The sequence below is a fragment of the Bufo gargarizans genome, chromosome 8 (assembly GCF_014858855.1).
Source record: "Bufo gargarizans isolate SCDJY-AF-19 chromosome 8, ASM1485885v1, whole genome shotgun sequence".
Lineage (NCBI taxonomy): Eukaryota > Metazoa > Chordata > Amphibia > Anura > Bufonidae > Bufo > Bufo gargarizans.
In genome coordinates this window covers 114,930,014-114,950,379 of record NC_058087.1, presented here as the reverse complement: position 1 = coordinate 114,950,379, position 20,366 = coordinate 114,930,014, and the positions used below count along the sequence as shown (strand labels likewise).

The 20,366-nt window shown below is 42.2% G+C and overlaps 1 protein-coding gene across 1 annotated transcript in view; it reads right to left on the bottom strand.

Moving 5' to 3' along the window:
• The window catches only part of WIPI2 (WD repeat domain, phosphoinositide interacting 2), a 439,829-nt gene that overhangs the window by 328,584 nt on the left and 90,879 nt on the right, over window positions 1-20,366 (bottom strand). The window lies entirely within an intron of this gene.

Genomic DNA, 20,366 nt, shown 5'->3' with positions numbered 1-20,366 from the left:
AATATTTCAAGGGGTGTACTGAGCTCTTTGGCCCAACAGGCGTTTGATAGATATTGGAAACATATGGCCATAAAAATAAAATTACATTTTACTTTATTACCAGAAAAGGTCATTTTCGCACCAAATTTTTCAGTTTCACAAGAGATAAAAGAAACTTAACCCCAGAATGTTACCCATTTTCTACTGAATATGTTAACACCCTGAAAACCCTTTAGCCTTTTTCACAAGGGCAAGTTTTCCGCGCGGGTGCAATGCATTGCACCAGCACTAAATCCGGACCCATTTATTTCTATGGGGCTGTGCACATGAGCTGTGATTTTCACGCATCACTTGTGCGTTGCGTGAAAATCGCTGCATCTTCTATATTATGAGTTTTTCACGCAACGCAGGCCCCATAGAAGTGAATAGGGCTGCGGGAAATTTGCAAGCATCCACAAGCTAGTGCGGATGCGGTGCGATTTTCAGGATCTATCGGGATGGAGACCCGGTCATTATTATTTTCCCTTATAACATGGTTATAAGGGAAAATAATAGCATTCCTAATACAGAATGCATAGTACAATAGGGCTGGAGGGGTAAAAAAAATATATATATTTAACTCACCTTAATCCACTTGTTCGCGCAGCCCGGCTTCTCTCCTGTCTTCATCTTTGCTGTGCACAGGAAAAAGACTTGTGGTGACGTCACTACGCTCATCACATGGTCCGTCACATGAACCATCAACATGGTAAAAGATCATGTGATGGACCATGTGATGAGCGCAGTGACATCAAAGGTCCTATTCCTCGAAGAAGAAGACAAAAGAGAAGCCGGGCTGCGCAAACAAGTGGATTAAGGCGAGTTAAATTATTTTTACATGTTTTTAACCCCTCCAGCCCTATTGTACTATGCATTCTGTATTATGAATGCTATTATTTTCCCTCATAACCATGGTATAAGGGAAAATATTACAGTCTACACAACAACTGTGAAGAAGATTGCAGATTTTTCTCACGCGCGTGCAAAACACATTATACAATGTTTTGCACTCGCGCAGAAAAATCGTGCATGTTTCGGCAACGCACCCGCATCTTTTCCCGCAACGCCAGTGTGAAACCAGCTTGGAAACTGCTGTATGAGCACACAGAAGGGATGGCTTTTGGAGGAAAGATTTTACTGGAATCGTTTTCATACTCCATGCTGCACTTGAAGACATCCTGAGGAACCCCCAAAGTGAAAAACCTCATAAAATTACCCAATTTTGGAAACTACACTTATCAAGGAACATTTCAGGACATATAGTGAGTAATTAGACCACACATGTTTCCTGGAAGGTGGAAAATGAAATTTAAATGTTTTCACAGATGCCAATTTAGTGCCCGATGTGTGCCACTGTGAAAAGTTAGCTTTCCAATTATTGAACTGTGTTTTCTGATTGTAGAAACACTCTACGTGTGGCCCTAAATGGTTGTCTGGATGAACAACAGGGCTCAGGAGCACAGGAGCATCATGTGAATTTGAGGTCTAATTTGGTGATTTTTAAAGAATTGCTGAGGCTCTGATTTTAAATGAAAATAGAGTCCCTCATGTACCCATTTGGAAACTGCACCTGTGTACAAACATTTTAGAGGGGAGGAAGGGGCAGTTTTAAGATAACAGGTGTACTCAGTTCATCCCAGGAAGTGCTGCATTGAGGATCCAGACAAGTGAGAGGCGAACGGAGAAGCCTTGGTGGGTGCATGGTGTACGGTGACTTGGCATATGGGACCAGACATTATACTGAGGAATAATGTTGTTGGAATAAGGAATACTCACAGAGACATTATGCGATAATATAAAAGAAAAGGAAAGAGAATAAAAAAGAAAAAAAAAGAAAGAGGAAATGACTAAAAAAAAGAAAAAAAATTAGAAAAAAAAAAAAAAGAAGGGCAAGTGATCCTCGATAGGAAATTGATTTGATCCCTAAAACTAGGGACAAGCTCAGCTTGTTGTGCCACACTGTTTCTGTAGTTCCATGCACGTCATTCAGCGCTACTGAAACAGCAGAGCACCAGCACAGCGCTCTGCTGTTTCGCGGTCGGGAGGTGGTCGGGACTGCGTCTCATCTCACGTTAGTAACAGTAAAATGAGACAACTGATCTGATCAAATTAAATCAGGTCGGGGGTGACAACTAAACACAGGTGACAACTAAACACAGGATCAGTTGTCTCCCCCGACCTGATTTAATTTGATCAGATCAGTTGTCTCATTTTACTGTTACTAACGCGAGATGAGACGCAGTCCCGACCACCTCCCGACCGCGAAACAGCAGAGCGCTGTGCTGGTGCTCTGCTGTTTCAGTAGCGCTGAATGACGTGCATGGAACTACAGAAACAGTGTGGCATTTAAAAAGGACTCAATAAAGGATTCCAATAAATTTGCTGCAAAGTCGCTTATGGCAACACCTACTAAACCTCCACAAGAGATGGAAATAAACATTAATATCTCAATAGATATATCTGTACTTGCTAAAGCAGTGATAGAAGAATGATTGCCTTGATTGACAGAATTATTGAAGTGATTAATACAAGAAAAAAATAGAAAAAAAAAACGATCCGATAAGGGAACATAAAGCTGATATATATGTAGTGGAATCTTTACATACCAAATTACACAAACTGAGGAAGGGGTCCTTTTACCCCGAAACGCGTATGGTATTGACAGTGAGGGACCACCAAGAAAGAAGCGCTTGTAACTTCATGTCCTCATTTGGACTTTAAACTACTACGGAGCAAATCACCTGCACTTAAGGAGATTTGAAATCCCCGCCTGGAAGCCTAAATCACATGACCGCCTAGTGCACCATGTGGGACGCCACACAGGTCCTGACAGGTCAAAGCGGTGGAACAGAGCTATACCGCTACACGCAAGAGCCTGGGAAATCCTACTTAAAGACCTGGAAGCTATCCAGAATCCTAAGAACTCAGGACTTAATATGGTCCTTAAAATAGAGATAATGTATTGATTGGGCCTTCTAGGAGATAATCAGTAAATAAAACAACCAAGAACTGCTATCGCAAAGTTGGATTATAGTAAATAGGAGGTCTTGTTAAAGGGTTTAAGTCACCAGAATTAACCCTATTAAACTGGCTGACATTAAAGATGTGCTAATGTCAGCAGACCCTAACTGTCACAGATGAGGTATAGGAGGAAACACCACAATGACAATCAGGAGGGAAAGGGAAAGCCACCAGGCCTCAATGCTAGGGAAAGGAAAAGGTCACCTTCTAGAGAACCCTACGCCTGTCCCTGACTCCTAACCATATGGGCACCCTTTGAAGGTAGGAATGCCCATACCCTGGAACCTGGAGACCCTAAAGAGCCCTAAGGATATTGGCAGGGCTGACACAACCAGATCCTTCTGAGATGAAGAAACAAGCGTCTCCCTGAGGCCTAGTAACAACCAACAAGGAAGGGAAAACAAAATACAAACAAATGTGACACTTAACTTCTGTAGTGAGATGGACGAGCAGAAACTCCATAGAGAACGACACACCAGCTCGTCCAAAACCAAATGAAGCTATCTTACCGCAGAGTCAGAAGGGTGGGGTAAGACTAAATAGGGTACAAGTAATGACTACTAAGCTACACCTGAAACAAGGGGTGTGGTCATAAACAACAACACTTAATCAAGAGTAATCAAAGAGGCTGTTAGATTCCTGCACGCTCCACCAGTCTCCTTAATCTCCTGACATTTGTTACGGAAGGGACCGTGACAGTACCCCCCTTGTACGGGTGACCTTCGGGCAACCAGGACCGACCTCATCAGGATGAGCTCTGTGAAAGACCTTCACAAGACGATTAGCATTAAAATCGGCCACAGGAACTCACATACTCTCCTCTGGTCCGTACCCTTTCCAGTGGACGAGATACTGGAGGGATCTACAGAGAACTCGGGAGTCCACAATCCTGTTGATCTGAAATTCTAAATTACCATCCACCATGATAGGAGCGGGAGGCAAGGAGGACAGCTCAACAGGTTTGACACATTTCTTCAACAACGACTAATAAGTAACCACATTATGAATTTTCAAAGCCTGAGGAAGTTCAAGACGGAAGGCTACAGGGTTAACAATGGCAGTGATCTTATATGGACCAATAAATCTTGGGCCCAACTTCCAACAAAGGTACCTTAACTTTAATGTTTCTTGTTGACAGCAACACAGAAACACCCACTCTCACATCCGGAACATTCATACGTCTTGTGTCAGCCACACGCTTATACTTGTTGCCCATCTTTTTCAGGTTATTTTGAATTTACCCCCAGTCGAGTACAGAACGCTTTCCAAAATCTTGAAACAAACTGATTTCTCCAATCAGACACCACATCAGAGGGGATGCATGCTGAGCCCATTATATACTTCTCCTGGAGCCTAATGGCTACTGGTAGGTGCTATATAAGCAGACTCAGTTTTATACTGACTTTAAAATCAGCCTCCAGGGCATACTAACTGGTCAGGTGTGCATGACTGCTTGGAGATCACCACGCCTCCAATATATACTACAAAGAGAAAATATGGGGGATTCAGCCCGCACAACCCCTAGCAGGTGCAGATTGCTATAGCGAAATACAGATATATAGTGGGCTCAGCATGGATGTTGGTACTTGCATCCCTGGATCCGATGAAAGCTGTAATGGCACCGGACTGGGTTAAAAGCAGAGTGTGCTTGGCGTGCATGCTGTACCTGCGCTCCCTGGACTTTGTGTGGCTGTCATGGCCCATAAAAGGTAGGAACTAGTGTTAGGGACCACTCATTAAGGCGACCTTGACGTGGTGAGTGGCTTATTACGCTTTGGCCAAAATGTACACCAATGCCTTATTCAACATCCAGCATAAAGGCAGGGCAGAGTGCTGGTTGCAGAGTACGATTGCATTTTGTGTTTTGACTTTGTTTTAACTGATGATCTATCCAGAGGATAGTGAGCAGATGTGAACAGATGAGACATGACGAAGCCGCTGAGGTGAAACGCACGTCGAGGTCTTGCGCTTAGGGTCACTGTATCTCTTTGGGCTCTGTCATGTCTTCAGGTACGTCCTGTGTCAGGTGTATCTAAAAAGACACCGCTATATTCACTGTTATATATCACTTCCATATTAGGCCTATGTTTATTGTTCAGGCCGTATATTTACCATCATTGTGCTGTGCTATAGACTAGGCTGTGGATACAATTGTTGTCTATGGTTGCCAAGGACGCAGGCTGTGGATCTCCCTAACAGCCGCGGAATTTCCCGTATATGACTGTATCACACGCTACATATTACCCCATTGGGGTGCTTATATTATATAGCATCTATGGAACATATATGGGAGTTTGTGAGACACAGCAGCTGACCTGGTACCCTGCGAGTGCATATCAGCCTTGTGGGGATACATGACAGTCCAGTAGATTACATGCTCTTCGCTTCTCTGTATACTTTTTTCCATCTTGCCTTTTTCTACATATTTTAATATATAATAAAAATTGATACGATTTTGGCTATATTATCTCCACTGTCTTTTTTTGTTATGAGGAGGATTATAGGCCATACATACTCCTCTGAAATTCTGGGAAGAAAGGGATGCACTGAAACAACCCACACGAACATACAACAAAGTACCAGAAACTCAGTAGAGGCAGGGAGTACAGTGCAGAGCAGGTCAGGCATAGGGAGAGGAGCACAAACCCTTCCGAAATATATATATATTTATATAGTATACTAACTGAAGGACCTGGCTTCGCTCGGGCATATTTACTCTAATTTAATTTAATGTTTGTGTGTGTCGTTAAAACATATCAACACTATACACTATAACAGTGACATCTACAGCACCCTGCCCCCAAAACAGTGACCTCTACAGCCCCCCCACCCCTTAACACTAAACCCCCCCACAGTGCCCCGTCCCTTATAATTGGATCTCCATAGCAGCCCACCCCCTTAACTTTGACCTATACAGCAGCCTTCCCCTTTAACAGTGACTTTCACAGCATACCACCCCTTTGATAGTGACCTCTACATGGGCCTGCCCCCTTAACAGTGGCCTTTACTGGATCGTGGGCGTGTCCTTTTGAACAGCTCACTTTAAGACAGCAGCACTGTACTGTCTGAGTGAGCTGTAGGGAGAAATTCACCCTCCCTCCCACCTCTGCAGCTGACAGAAGTTGATTTTTACCTTCATTTTTTCAATCCCCGTCGGCTCAGCAGTGTGAGGGGGCGTGGCCTAACCCGATCTGGGCGTGGCTTATTGGGATCCAGAAGTTGATTTTTACATTAATTTTTTCAATCTCAGTCGGCTGAGTAGGAGGGGACGTGACCCAACCAGATCGGGGGGTGTCCTTTTGAACAGCTCACTCTAAGACAGCATTACTGTACTGGCTGATTGTGAGCTGCAGGGAGAAGGTGACCCTCCCTCCCACCCCTGCAGCTGACAGAAGTTGATTTTTACCTTCATTTTTTCAATCCCTGTCGACTCAGGTGTGGGAGGGGGCGTGGCCTAACCAGATCAGGAGCGTGGCTTAGCGGGACATGGAGGCAGAGTTTTAAGTCTTTTGAGGATGGACACATTGTGTCAGGGGGCGTGTCTCTGGGCTCCTTCCTGCAAGAGTGACCCCCCCCCCCCCCCCCTCTGGGCACTTTACTGGCTCATTTGCATACCAAATAAACTGGATTTTCAGAGGATAAAAACATCTCTTGCTGGAACAAAGACACATCTTGAAATAAGGGACTAAGTGCTATTTGGCCATGGCTTTACTTCAATAACGATTATTCAGGTGACAGATTTCCTTTAAAGCTCTCCTACAGCAGTGAAGAAAAATGGCTGGGTTGTTATGGAAACCTGGAGTAAAACGGTGTATATGGAGGCTGGAGGACCTGCAAGATTCTATTGGCTGATAAGGGTCATGTGACCAAGCTTCTATTGGCAAATGCATTTTTTGGGAATATCTCAGGAACGGTACGTCCTAGAGAGCTGAGAACTGGTTTAAAACCTTCCCGGACACCTGTGTGCCAAATTTCGTGATTGTAAATGCGACGGTGCGGATTCCTTTAGCGGACATCAGGGTGGATAAAATTTTTATTTATTTTTTATTTCTTTTTTTAATCGGAAAAAAATATGATTACAAGATATTATCACAGATGCTTGGGTTCTCAAAACTGAATTTATAACATGAAAAGAGTTGAGAAAAAGATCTTAATCCTAACTTCTACAAACCTATAAATAAAAACTATAATGGCAGCAGGCCGTACAAGTGACCCAGTTTGGCAATATTTTAATGAAGTTCCTTTACCTATCGGTAAGGCAGGCATGCATGCAAAATGCAAACACTGCAACAAACATGGATGTTTAAGCAAATAACATGCTGTAATGTTATTGTCTCAGTTGAATAAATCCTATTTAAATTGTTATTATTAAGGTAATGATTATTTTTCTCCTTCCTAAGTACAACAGAAAAATTGTCCAAATATGAATCTTTATGAAAAAACTATGACTAGCCTTACTGACTAGTGATTTAAATCGGTTTCAATTAAATCAAATCCACCCTGGCGGACATACATAAGTAGTAAGAGGGGATATGTTTCGTCAAAGTGACAGGTACCACGCCCCTTTTACACGCCCCCTTTTATATAGCTTAATATAAATTTGATATTAAAATATTAAAAATTATAGGGCTCGCTATTAAAAATTATAGGGCTCGCTATTAAAATTTATAGGGCTCGCTATTATTTATAGTGTTTGATATTAAAATATTAAAATTTATAGGGCTCGCTATTAAAATTTATAGGGCTCGCTATTATTTATAGTGTTTGATATTAAAATAATAAAATTTATAGGTCAAAAATCAAAAAGATGACAAATATAATTTGGTTAAAAAGCTTTATTCATTTTCCTTATTTACAACATTCCCGTAGGGACAGACACGTTTGACTGTAATTATAGCATCGTATACATAACCGTTTCATGCGTTTTGTTACAAATGATCGCACAATACGGTCATTTTTTCTAAAATCGTTAGTGAACATTTTTAACACATTTTCAAAAGAGCTCCCTTTAGCGAGGCATTGCAAGATATAGATACAGTAATGGCCGCAGACCGTACTAACGGCGTCTTGTATTTGTCTGTTTTGGTACCTTATAGTCTTAGAATTTTTATATAAAAACTGCATAAACTCGCCCGGAAATATTTCATTTTCGGGGGATAAACCATAACTATCAAAAAAAATAGATATATCATTCGGGTATAATATAATTAAAATCCAATGCTTCCCCCGCTGATACGAATTATCCGTATTTACAATGTAGGCCGCGGGCCTGTCGATGATCTTACCCCCCGGTAATAAATCACACGGGAATACACCTTTAAATATGCGCCTGGCATTAATATCAGCTTTAATAACACATGCAATTTCATAATTATTCATGTCTATTGAAAATCATATAATACCTCCCGACGATTATTTATTTCAATAATATTTTTATGAACTGAATATACAATCATATTAATTGTGTTCGCAATCGGCTCGGCAAATCTAATTTCAGCTCACAGATTGCCAGTTTTTACTAGAGAGAAATGACCGCCGGGCTCCTGATCCGGCGATAAATCAAAAGCAAACAAAGTGTAACCGTTCAAAAACTTGTGTCGATCGACTGATAAAGCGTTGTCGGCCTTGTGTTTCCCCGAAATATGTACTAGTGACCTATATTCACGAACAGCTGACTCGTCTTGGAAGTTAGGTTGAAAAGGTTTTGCAGGTATCTGTTGACCATCCAAATATAAGGCTGCATAATTCACATTATAGTGGTTGAAGCACAAAGGGTTTCTTTGGTAACTCCCGGAAAATGATTTGTTATCCACAAACGCTAGTATTACTGTTTTTGGTAGGTTGCCGAGGAAAAGATTCTCGTGGTTACATATGCGAGTGCCGGCGGGGACGCTATACACTTTAAGCGACGCCCGATCGATCGAGTACTTTGCGTTAGCGGTTAACAGAGCACGACTGTGACCGATTCTTACAGCGGGCGATACTTGTACTCTTTTGACAAACAGGGAAGCGTGCTGTATCTGTACTTTAAAATGTGCCGCCTCGGCCGACATAAGGCAGAAAGTGTCTTTGTTTCTTGTCAATTTTATCTTTAGATCTAAACCGTTCAGTATTAACTTTGGTTGATTAAATATATCGGCGTAAATGGGGCCCATTAATTCAACACTCCTAGAGCGGGCTGAATACTTTGCTCTCTTGCTGAAGCCGTCATTACGCCCGTCGAGAACCCGGTCATCATGATGTCCCGCTGTGTCTTTATAGAATAAACCGGCTGTAAATTGGGACGCTAAAGTTTGTGAATTATAATTTATTAGGGACTCTATATACGCTCTATACGTATAAAGGTTGTCGCTTCTTGAAATCAACGTGTCGCCGAGCGTTATATCCAGCTGATTAAAAAGACTCGCTATAGGGTAGTTAATAAGTGCAACGCGGGATCCTTCCGGTATGGGGGTGTTATCAGGACTAACGATTTAGCAAACGACGTGTAACAATGTGTTATTAAGGTCGTAATAATATTCACCGCTGCCCGTGATGTAGAATTCCAAAGGTGCATTGTCAGTTATTGCGGTGATTGGCTGCACCTCTACATAAAGCGATTTTTCAATGCTTGTTTGGGTAGGTGGTATTTGAAAGATATCCAACTCTGATTTGGCGTACTCGGCGGAGGCGTCATGCACGAAAGCCATAGCGTCTAACTAGAAGATGTCACTCGGTGAGCGACTTCTTGTTTTCTGGCGGCGACGTCTCTTAGGTTGTGCTACTTTATTCATAAAAGATGGTAAGACAAAGGCCGCTCGTTCACGTTTTCTTTTACGCGTTTTTTTACGTATTTGAACGACACCAGAGCCCTCCTGGTTCTGCGCCGACCTATTCACACGATCCATAAAGGCGGTCGAAGCCGTAGTAACAACGTCTTTAGCGATGTTACGGGCGGCTGTTTTCACATGTGGTTTTGCAAGCTCCAAACCTCTCTTAAATAGGGGAACGACACGGCGGAACAGACCCCGAAATAACCCGGCGAGTCCAGAACCATGCATGAATTCAGTACCGTGGAAGCCGTCCAAGCCATGACCGGCTTGCGTTATGTAATAATGCGTATAAGCGTCTGGGTCACCGTACACTCTCTGGGACAACATTTTAGTGCGTCGTCACCGCGCGCGGTCTAAAGTGTAATCGCACAATAGTCTTACCGTATTTGAATTTAACAGGTTTAGCCTGATCCGTCAGTATCGATATTGTAACCGTGTCAAAATGATGTTTACAAACAGGTATATAGTCCGGCCAGTGATACTTTTGTGTGACGATATCACCATTCTTGCCGCCTAACTCGACAGTTCTTAAAAGTTGTACGTAACTATCGCCAACAAGTTGATGTTGGACGATATCGGTACATACAAACAATGTATAAAAACCGGCTTTAATATCGGAATACATTTTTTTCTCTTTTGATGAAACTAGAGCAAGCCCCTTTATACCACCAACATGATGTTCTAAAACAGGTAATCCGGGTCCTTTGTAGCGGAGAGTGATGAGCTCGGTGTCGACATTCTTGAGCGGCGGAGCTTTCGAATACCCCGTCAACCCCAAAATATTCCCCAACTTCACACAAGGCATGAACTTGTATGCTGGTGAATTCAGTACATAAACGGTTCTGTCAATATCATCGTATCTTAGACGCAATTGATCGGGAGGTATTTTTATAGATTCAAGCTTGCTATTAATGGCTTTGATGAGATCTTGCATATTGGAGTAATAACCCGATTTAACAAAAAGTTCGCTGATCGTCTCGTCGCGCTGGGCGACGTAGAATACACCATCTCCGGGGCCAAAGGTTTCCCACGTGTGTGGATACTGAATCTCCACTAAAGCTACTTCGTAAGGGCCGCGAAGATGCACCGCTTTTGCTAACTTCGTGGTGTAATTGGCGATGCTGTTTTCGGGATAAAGTTTGGCGGAGGCGTTGCAAGGCAGCGTGATAAAAAACAATCCGTCCTCCATAGTTTACAGACGCATCAACTGTTTTTCAGGCACCCAAGAGTTAAACTTGTCAGGGTAACCTATCCACTTTACAAAACACAACGTTTTACCCTGAACTTTCTTCTTTTTCAGTATTTTTTCTATCCTGTAAACGTGTCGCTTGCCGAGAGTTACTTTTTGGACTTCTTCCGGGTAGAACGAGCCTTCAATGAGCTCATCGGACAGGTCTTTCAGCTTATAAAGGGGTCTGAGGCCCCTAGTGTTTACAGCATGAATTTTAAATATCTCGTCCGTATAGGTTTGTTCATACCCCTATGTAAAAACACCCTTATAACAAACAATTCTGACGTGGTCACCTATTTTTAATACCTGTTTAACTTTTTTATTAGTATCGTAACACCCGTAGATATTTTTCCAAACGGTTAAAGAGTTCTCTTTTGACACATCGACGGGGCGCCGCCTTATAGTTCTGTGGTATGTGTGGTTATAACTATACACCAAGTCTTGCAACTTGTCGATGTACCTGTACGTGTTTTGCTCTCTAAGATAGCGCCACATTTTAGTTTTCAGCGTTCTATTAAAACGCTCGACCAACGCTGCCTTAACAGCGTTTGTAGTTAAAAAATTATGTATTTTATAGGTTTCACAAAGATGCCGCATAGGTTTGTTTATAAACTCACGGCCCCGATCAGTCTGTAGCTTTCGGGGGGTTCGGCCGCTTAACTTAAATATCTGCTCAAAAGCGGTAGCCACGGTCGCCCCGTACTTATTTGAAAGGCCCAACACCCAGGCATATTTAGATAGAATATCAACGACCGTCAGCAGGTATTTTACACCATTATTTTCTTTAGAAAAATCCATCATCGACACAAGATCTGCCTGCCACTGCGCATCTATATCAGACACCACAATCTTGTTTCTTGTAAAGTTTTTTTTAACAGGTTTGTATAATGTGTAAGTATCCTCGTTACTCAACCAGTTTTTGACAGAGTCTTTTCTTATTCCAAATTTCCGTACTTCTCTGAATAAGGCGTCAACGCCCCCATAAGAGCCGACAGCTTTTGGCGTGTAGTACTGTTTTCGCAATATTTTGCTTTTTGCAGGCATTTTAGCTGTGTTTTAAACAGCGTCTACTCAACAACATGTCCTAACTGTTTATACAATTTTAAATAATCAAGCTATTATATTTATTGTAAAAAGAAAAAACTGAATACATTTTTATTTTAAACAGTTTATGTATAGTAAATAAACATTATAAGACATTACACACAAATACATTTTATATACAGGCACAGTAAAAATTTATGTAAAACAAATAAAAGTATTATAAGATGTTTAATACAAACAAAATTTACAACGTTAACCAAGCAACTTGCAACAAGGGAGGTGGCCTCTTTTTAGGTAGTAATGATCCACGTGGCGATACAGTAGGCGCACTTAATAACCCCGGGGGTGTAAAAGGGCTTTGAGCCACGTCAAAGGGCTCACTCAACGACTGCTTTTTCAAATTATCGAAAAGTTCTCTTGTTCTTGTGTTACCAATAACCGTTGACGGGGCGTTCAGCTGTGCGATAGTCTCCATAAAATAGTCCCAACCGTGAGGTTTAATATTAGGCAAGCCGTGACTCTGGGTAGCCGTTCGAATCAGGTCAATAATGTTGGATCCGGGTACCGTTTGTTCTTTGTAAATGAACTCACCCATAGCGTTCCAGTACGGCTTATTACCAGAGCGGTACAGTTTACTTAACAATAGTTCGGCATTTTTTCTATAACGTGTGTTAATACTGTTAAGTATCTCGTTAGTATCTGTGCTGCTTGAGGCTGCATTTGACAATTGTTGTTGATCGGTTTGCGGCTGTGTAATCAGGGTTATACCAGGCATTTCTTTACCGGACTGTTTGTTGAGCATTAAGTACCTCTGTAACACGACTGTGTAGCGCTTAATTTTTTCATCATCTGAAAGGTCATTTCTGTGTAGTATTTCGCTAATCTCAGCATCTAAGCGCCGTATGGCTGTTTGGCGTATATCTGTTGCATCTACGGAGGTATTTTTAAGCCTGTCCATTTCATTTTTGGAAACCAGGAACATTTTCTCTGCATGCTGCATTATGAACCACCGGCGGTATTAGCTATCAGGCTAGTGATTAAAGGTATGGCAAAGCCGAGCAAAGCTCCTATAAAACCGCCGCTCTGGCTCACAATGCGTTACTTTCCTTTAATGGAGTACTTTTTATCGCTTCATTTCTTTATAGCCCTACGCCATTTTTTCAATATATTTTTTTGCCGCTCTTTAAGGGGGATCTTTCCTTTAAGAATGTTGAGAGCTATCTCGCCAATAGCATATATCAAATCATTACTGGCGTTACGTAATATTGATTTTCGGGCCTTCAGATTTGTTTTGACTAATGCTTTTAAAAGGTCCCAATTACGCCGGATCCTGATCGACATCCTTACAGCACCAGCGCATCTAACAAAAATAACCGTAAAGATGTGCGCTACCTCATTTTAGAGCTTCTGTTTGCACACATACGCTACAGGCAGGAAACAAGATTGTGGTGTCTGATATAGATGCGCAGTGGCAGGCAGATCTTGTGTCGATGATGGATTTTTCTAAAGAAAATAATGGTGTAAAATACCTGCTGACGGTCGTTGATATTCTATCTAAATATGCCTGGGTGTCGGGCCTTTCAAATAAGTACGGGGCGACCGTGGCTACCGCTTTTGAGCAGATATTTAAGTTAAGCGGCCGAACCCCCCGAAAGCTACAGACTGATCGGGGCCGTGAGTTTATAAACAAACCTATGCGGCATCTTTGTGAAACCTATAAAATACATCATTTTTTAACTACAAACGCTGTTAAGGCAGCGTTGGTCGAGCGTTTTAATAGAACGCTGAAAACTAAAATGTGGCGCTATCTTAGAGAGCAAAACACGTACAGGTACATCGACAAGTTGCAAGACTTGGTGTATAGTTATAACCACACATACCACAGAACTATAAGGCGGCGCCCCGTCGATGTGTCAAAAGAGAACTCTTTAACCGTTTGGAAAAATATCTACGGGTGTTACGATACTAATAAAAAAGTTAAACAGGTATTAAAAATAGGTGACCACGTCAGAATTGTTTGTTATAAGGGTATTTTTACATAGGGGTATGAACAAACCTATACGGAAGAGATATTTAAAATTCATGCTGTAAACACTAGGGGCCTCAGACCCCTTTATAAGCTGAAAGACCTGTCCGATGAGCTCATTGAAGGCTCGTTCTACCCGGAAAAAGTCCAAAAAGTAACTCTCGGCAAGCGACACGTTTACAGGATAGAAAAAATACTGAAAAAGAAGAAAGTTCAGGGTAAAACGTTGTGTTTTGTAAAGTGGATAGGTTACCCTGACAAGTTTAACTCTTGGGTGCCTGAAAAACAGTTGATGCGTCTGTAAACTATGGAGGACGGATCGTTTTTTATCACGCTGCCTTGCAACGCCTCCGCCAAACTTTATCCCGAAAACAGCATCGCCAATTACACCACTAAGTTAGCAAAAGCGGTGCATCTTCGCGGCCCTTACGAAGTAGCTTTAGTGGAGATTCAGTATCCACACACGTGGGAAAAATACCTCCCGATCAATTGCGTCTAAGATACGATGATATTGACAGAACCGTTTATGTACTGAATTCACCAGCATACAAGTTCATGCCTTGTGTGAAGTTGGGGAATATTTTGGGGCTGACGGGGTATTCGAAAGCTCCGCCGCTCAAGAATGTCGACACCGAGCACATCACTCTCCGCTACAAAGGACCCGAATTACCTGTTTTAGAACATCATGTTGGTGGTATAAAGGGGCTTGCTCTAGTTTCATCAAAAGAGAAAAAAATTAATTCCGATATTAAAGCCGGTTTTTATACATTGTTTGTATGTACCGATATCGTCCAACATCAACTTGAATTTGCCGGCATTCGGCATAAAGTCAATAATTTTATTAATTGCCGGAGTACCCATGTAGTTTATTTATTGTTGTGCACGTGTGGACGGTTTTACATCGGTAAAACCATTAGATGCCTCTTCGAACGGATAAGAGAACACTTTAATTCTATCAAAACCGGCAAAGGTTGTCCGAGACTGATAGAACATATCAGAAGTGTGCACAATGGTGACACGAAGTGTATCTCTTTTTCCGGGTTGGAAGTCGTATCCACGCCCCCTCAAGGGGGAGATAGACACCGCCTCTTGCTACAGAGAGAAGCAAAATGGGTATTGCGCACGGGAGCCCTGGGGGAATTAGGACTCAATGATAGAAATGATCTAAGTCCGTTTTTGTAATATCCCAAGTATGCAGGGTCTCCACTCTCCCCCCCTTTATTGTGTTCTATATGTGCGCTTTCTTTGGCTATTGCATACGCATTACTTGCACATTGTTTTAATATACACGCTGTTTTAATTATCTCCCTAGTGCGGACGTGACCTGAGTTGTCAGTTTCCATGACAGCAGCTCACGCCGGCACTTAAAAAGGAGCTGTGCACCAGCACGCATTGACGTTCAGCCTGATGAAGCGCATTTAGCGCGAAACGGCCGCCGCTGACCTGTGCGTGCTGTGAACTGCCTCTCCCCCACTGCCTGATGTTTTTGTGGATTACAATAAAGCTGCAACATTTGACCACACTGGTGAGTGCCGCTATTTCTTTCATCTTTCTACATTACCTCCAATTTGAGTCTTGCTTTCATAGCTGAGCACCGCCGCCTGTGTGTGTCCTCCACAGCCATATCCTGCATTGGATTCTGGCACGCTTACACGCCGAGCCGCCGTGAGTGGTGCCGCCCCCCATCTCGTTTTTGCTACATTTATTTCGGGGTCTGTTCCGCCGTGTCGTTCCCCTATTTAAGAGAGGTTTGGAGCTTGCAAAACCACATGTGAAAACAGCCGCCCGTAACATCGCTAAAGACGTTGTTACTACGGCTTCGACCGCCTTTATGGATCGTGTGAATAGGTCGGCGCAGAACCAGGAGGGCTCTGGTGTCGTTCAAATACGTAAAAAAACGCGTAAAAGAAAACGTGAACGAGCGGCCTTTGTCTTACCATCTTTTATGAATAAAGTAGCACAACCTAAGAGACGTCGCCGCCAGAAAACAAGAAGTCGCTCACCGAGTGACATCTTCTAGTTAGACGCTATGGCTTTCGTGCATGACGCCTCCGCCGAGTACGCCAAATCAGAGTTGGATATCTTTCAAATACCACCTACCCAAACAAGCATTGAAAAATCGCTTTATGTAGAGGTGCAGCCAATCACCGCAATAACTGACAATGCACCTTTGGAATTCTACATCACGGGCAGCGGTGAATATTATTACGACCTTAATAACACATTGTTACACGTCGTTTGCAAAATCGTTAGTCCTGATAACACCCCCATACCGGAAGGATCCCGCGTTGCACTTATTAACTACCCTATAGCGAGTCTTTTTAATCAGCTGGATATAACGCTCGGCGACACGTTGATTTCAAGAAGCGACAACCTTTATACGTATAGAGCGTATATAGAGTCCCTAATAAATTATAATTCACAAACTTTAGCGTCCCAATTTACAGCCGGTTTATTCTATAAAGACACAGCGGGACATCATGATGACCGGGTTCTCGACTGGCGTCATGACGGCTTCAGCAAGAGAGCAAAGTATTCAGCCCGCTCTAGGAGTGTTGAATTAATGGGCCCCATTTACGCCGATATATTTAATCAACCAAAGTTAATACTGAACGGTTTAGATCTAAAGATAAAATTGACAAGAAACAAAGACACTTTCTGCCTTATGTCGGCCGAGGCGGCACATTTTAAAGTACAGATACAGCACGCTTCCCTGTTTGTCAAAAGAGTACAAGTATCGCCCGCTGTAAGAATCGGTCACAGTCGTGCTCTGTTAACCGCTAACGCAAAGTACTCGATCGATCGGGCGTCGCTTAAAGTGTATAGCGTCCCCGCCGGTACTCGCATATGTAACCACGAGAATCTTTTCCTCGGCAACCTACCAAAAACAGTAATACTAGCGTTTGTGGATAACAAATCATTTTCCGGGAGTTACCAAAGAAACCCTTTGTGCTTCAACCACTATAATGTGAATTATGCAGCCTTATATTTGGATGGTCAACAGATACCTGCAAAACCTTTTCAACCTAACTTCCAAGACGAGTCAGCTGTTCGTGAATATAGGTCACTAGTACATATTTCGGGGAAACACAAGGCCGACAACGCTTTATCAGTCGATCGACACGAGTTTTTGAACGGTTACACTTTGTTCGCTTTTGATTTATCGCCGGATCAGGAGCCCGGCGGTCATTTCTCTGTAGTAAAAACTGGCAATCTGTGAGCCGAAATTAGATTTGCCGAGCCGATTGCGAACACAATTAATATGATTGTATATTCAGTTCATGAAAATATTATTGAAATAAATAATCGTCGGGAGGTATTATATGATTTTCAATAGACATGAATAATTATGAAATTGCATGTGTTATTAAAGCTGATATTAATGCCAGGCGCATATTTAAAGGTGTATTCCCGTGTGATTTATTACCGGGGGGTAAGATCATCGACAGGCCCGCGGCCTACATTGTAAATACGGATAATTCGTATCAGCGGGGGAAGCATTGGATTTTAATTATATTATACCCGAATGATATATCTATTTTTTTTGATAGTTATGGTTTATCCCCCGAAAATGAAATATTTCTGGGCGAGTTTATGCAGTTTTTATATAAAAATTCTAAGACTATAAGGTACCAAAACAGACAAATACAAGACGCCGTTAGTACGGTCTGCGGCCATTACTGTATCTATATCTTGCAATGCCTCGCTAAAGGGAGCTCTTTTGAAAATGTGTTAAAAATGTTCACTAACGATTTTAGAAAAAATGACCGTATTGTGCGATCATTTGTAACAAAACGCATGAAACGGTTATGTATACGATGCTATAATTACAGTCAAACGTGTCTGTCCCTACGGGAATGTTGTAAATAAGGAAAATGAATAAAGCTTTTTAACAAAATTATATTTGTCATCTTTTTGATTTTTAATACTATTATATTAAAATATCATGCATTATACATTTTAATATCAAACACGATAAATTTTAATAGCGGGCCCTATAGATTTTAATAGCACGACCTATAAATTTTAATATTTTAATATCAAACACTATAAATAATAGCGAGCCCTATAAATTTTAATAGCGAGCCCTATAAATTTTAATATTTTAATATCAAACACTATAAATAATAGCGAGCCCTATAAATTTTAATAGCGAGCCCTATAAATTTTAATATTTTAATATCAAATTTATATCAAGCTATATAAAAGGGGGCGTGTAAAAGGGGCGTGGTACCTGTCACTTTGACGAAACATATCCCCTCTTACTACTTACATACACTCAGCTTTATATATTAGATTCTGAATTTATGTGTGAAGTAAATACAGTTACCACACGTGTAAGGCTACTTTCACACTGTCGTTTGGTGTGGATCCGTCATGGATAATACAACCACATGCATCCTTTCAAAATGGATCAGTTTGTATTATCTTTAACATTGCCAAAACGGATCAGTCTTGAACACCATTCAAAGTCAATGGGGACAGATCCGTTTTCTATTGTGCCATATTGTGTCAGTGAAAACTGATCCGTCCGCATTGACTTAGGGTACTTTCACACTTGCGGCAGGACGGATCCGACAGGCTGTTTACCCTGTCTGATCCGTCCTTCCACTATTTCGCCGTGCCGCCTCTCCGTCCCCATTGACTATAATGGGGACGGGGCGGCGCTCCGGCGCAGTACGGCAGTTCGCGGTCAGAGGCCGCCGGACTAAAAAGTCGGACATGCAGAACTTTTAGTCCGGCGGCCTTTCGACGTGCACTGCTGTACTGCGCTGGAGCGGCGGCACGGCGAAATAGCGGAAGGACGGATCCGACAGGGTGAACAGCCTGTCGGATCTGTCTTGCCGCAAGTCTGAAAGTACCCTTACATTGTGTCAGGACGGATCCGTTTGGCTCCGTTTCGTCAGATGGACACAAAAACGCTGCAAGCAGCGTTTTGGTGTCCACCTCCAAAGCGGAATGGAGACTGATTGGAGCCAAACTGATGCATTCTGAGCGGATCCTTATCCATTCAGAATGTATTAAGGCAAAACTGATCCATTTTGGACATCTTGTGAGAGCCCTGAAATGGATCTCACAAACGGAAACCAAAATGGCAGTGTGAAAGTAGCCTGAGTAAGGTAACTGAAGTGCATTTTATGCCCTTAAATGGTCACTAACCAAACAACTTATTATCAAAGGTCACTTTAGGTGAAGCTGAACAAATGTGCAAACTACTTTGATTAACCCCTTCTAGACATTTGAGGTAATAGTACGTCATAGCGAGAAGTGACTTCCTGCAAATTGACGTACTATTACATCATGCTGATCAGGCAGGCACCAGACCTGTGCATGCCCGATCACTGCAGGGCCCCAACTGGAACTGACAGCTGGGTTCCGATTAACCCCTTACATGCCACGATCAATGGAGCTCTCTGCTAGAAGAGGTGGTGATTAGGAACTCACTAAAAGAGTTAAAGAGTGGCCTGTATGCATTTCTGGAATGTAATAATATTACAGGCTATAGTTATTAGATTTATGGAGAGCTTGTTGATCCAGGGAGTTTTTCTGATTGCCTAAATAGAGCCGGGAAGGTATTTTTCCCCTAAAATTAGGAAAACTGGCTTCTAGCTCATAGTTTTTTTTGCCTTCCTCTGGATCAATTTGCAGGATAACAGGCGTATGTCTTTTTTCAGCGTTATAAACTATGCTACTACCGTATGTTATGTTAATGCTGACTGCAACATATACGAGGTTCGCAGAGAGAGGAGTCTCCGTCTGTCTCTCCATCGGCCTCCCCACGCTGTGGTGACAAGTCGATAGTTATCACGCCAAACACAGGCCTCAGGTTCTGTAATGTCAAGTCTACGAGGCCTATTCTCCAGGCTGGGTCTCATAGGCACACTGTCAATGTAGTACAACACAGCGAGTATTGAACTGCACCGAAACACTTAACAACTGGCTATATAAAACGCATTTCAGATTTTGAAATTCGTTCACACTTTGTTTACTGGTAAAAGGTGAATTGTGTTATGGATTCCGTTACCACTGACCATAACGCAATTCTATGATGGAATGCATAATGGAATGCCTTTAGAGAAGTCTATGGGCTGCATAACGGATCCATCCCGTTTCCGTTATGCAGGAGAGTCCTGCTGCATGCTGCGGTTTGCTCTCCGGTATGAGAACCAAACGCATTTTGGAGCATTCCGTTCTGTTCAGTTACGTTTTGTCC